Source organism: Hylobates moloch, unplaced genomic scaffold (genome assembly GCF_009828535.3).
Source record: "Hylobates moloch isolate HMO894 unplaced genomic scaffold, HMol_V3 SCAFFOLD_12, whole genome shotgun sequence".
Lineage (NCBI taxonomy): Eukaryota > Metazoa > Chordata > Mammalia > Primates > Hylobatidae > Hylobates > Hylobates moloch.
The window spans coordinates 22069520-22072162 of NW_026652287.1; positions in this window are offsets into that span (position 1 = coordinate 22069520).

The window sequence follows — 2643 nt, forward strand, 5'->3', positions numbered from 1 at the left end:
AAGAGGGTGATTTCTAGTTTCAGATAAAGTAGAAGTTGTCTGTATTTCCCTAGCAAACTGGGGGAGTGGTACTGACTTCTGACTGTCTGGGTCCCAGGACTGGATGTGAGTTGACCCTTGATTTTGAGTGACCACAGTCACGGTTGAAGCATTCAGGTCTATTATGGCTGCAAGAGTCCCAATGTAAGAAACAAATAGGGCCAGGTGTGGTGGCTTACGCCTGTGATGCCAGAACTTTGAGAGGCTGAGGCAGGAGGATCACTTGAGCCCAAAAGTTTGAGACCAGCCTAGGGAACATAATGAGATCCAATCGCTACAAAAAAAAAAAAAATAGCCAGGCATGGTGGTGTGCACCTGTAGTCTCAGCTACCCAGGAGGCTGAGGTGGGAGGATCGCTTGAGCCCAGGAGGTCGAGGCTGTCGTGAACTGCACTCCAGCCTGGGTGGCAGAATGAGACTCTGTCTCTTAGAAAAGGAAAAAAAAAGAAATAGGTTCAAATAACTAAGAAGTCCAAGGGCTTCAGGCACAATTGCATCCAGGAGCCCAGGCAGTGCCCTCAGAGGCTGGGGAGGCCTCTGTTTTCTGTCACATTGCTCTGTTCTCAGCAGTGGCAAAATAAGAGCAGCTCCTGCCCCTTTTCCAGCTCCTCAGCAATCCTAGAAGAGCATACGCCTCTCTCTTCCATCAGAACAGGGCCTCGTGGGATCCCCCTGGGGCACCTGACACCCCTGAGCCAATCACCACGGACTGGCAAGGGCAGTGCTCTGATGGACAGGCCTGGCTCAACTCATCAGCCCTGTGCGGGGTTGAAATCAGAGCCCTCCTGAACCATATGGCCTGGAGACGGGAGGGAAGATTTCCCCAGAGGAAAACCTGAGAAGAAGCAGGGAGTGGACTTCGAGCACTTCAGGTTTTCAAGAGAATCCCAAGAACCCTCCCAGCACTTTAGGAGGTCGAGTCAGGCAGATCGCTTGAGGTCAGGAGTTTGAGACCAGCCTGGACAAAATGGCAAAACCCTGTCTCTACTAAGAATACAAAAATTAACCGGGCGTGGTGGCACATGCCTGTAATCCCAGCTACTCAGTAGGCTGAGGCAAGAGAATCACTTGAACCCGGGAGGCGGAGGTTGCAGTGAGCTGAGATCACACCACTCACTGAGCTGAGATCACTCCAGCCTAGGCAGCAGAGCCAAACTCCTTCTTGAAAAAAAAAAAAAAGAGAGAGAGAGAGAGAGAATCCTAAGAACCCAAGAACCCAGGACACAGCCCAAGTCAATGATGTGACGGGAAGAAGCTGAAATGTGGTGAGGGAGTGGAGCTGGGGTCACGGTGAAGGCAGGAGGGCCCAGGAGGCCAGAGGAGCCACAGTTAGGGCCAGTCCTCAAGGCTTGACAGTGACAACAGTGCCACCTGTGGGAGGAGCTCAGGGCTGAGCCATTAACAGGACGAATGAAACTGTCCCCTGGCTACAGAGACCTGGGGCCCCTTTCAAAGCAGGCTGCGTGGGCAGGGACCCAGGGGAGTCACGGCCCCACCCCCATGACCCAGGACACCCCACACCCTGTGGTGACCCTCGCCCCTCACAGCCTCCCTGCACTCCAGCGTCGGTCCAGGCCGAGAGCCTCATACCCAGGCTCCTGTGGTCAGACATGCAGTCCAGCACCAAGAAGGCAGGACTCAGGACACTCCAGGGCAGTGCGTGGTTCTGGGCAAGACACCCTGGACTCAGCTCCGCAGTGACATGCTCACCCACGACAGACACACGTAGAGACAGAGACATGCAGAGACACACAGAGAGATACAGAGATGCACACAGATACACAGTGAGCTGAGATCACACCACTCACTGAGCTGAGATCACTCCAGCCTGGGCGACAGAGCCAAACTCTCTCAAAAAAAAAAAACAGCAAAAAAAGAGAATCCCAAAAACAGATACAGACATGCAGAGACACACAGAACACACAGAGACAGAGACACAGGGACATACAGAGATGCATGAACAGATACAGAGACACACACAGACACAGACACGCAGAGACACAGACAGGGACACACAGAGACATACAGAGACACACACAGGTGCAGACATGCAGAGACACACAGAGACAGAGACACAGAGACATACGGAGATGCACACAGATACTGAGACACACACAGGTACGTACATGGACACACAGACACAGAGACACACTCAGATACACAAAGAGATATACACAGACATATATACAGACACACAGATACAAACACACAGAGACACAGACACTCAGAAACACAGATATACACACACGTACACAGACATACCCAGAGAAGCAGATGCAGCACACCCCCAGCTCCCACTTCCTATTTGCGAGTGTTTGCCACACCTCGGGTGGCCAGCAGTGTCTCAGGATCCACACTTTGGCTCCAGCATGGCCCCTCCCCTGGGCTAGTCCCTGTTACATCTGGTGGACCGTATCTGCATCTGTGTGTCTGCATGTCTGGGGGTGGCCTGTGCTGGTCTCCAGCTCAGAGGTTTCCAGGGACCTTGATGGACTCACATGGTTCCCGCCCCCTGTTCCCGCTTTTACTTCTCGCTCCTCGGCCCCAGCCCAGAGGTGGTCCCAGCACCCAAAGCCCTTAGTAACGCGTGTGACAGGCAGGAGGC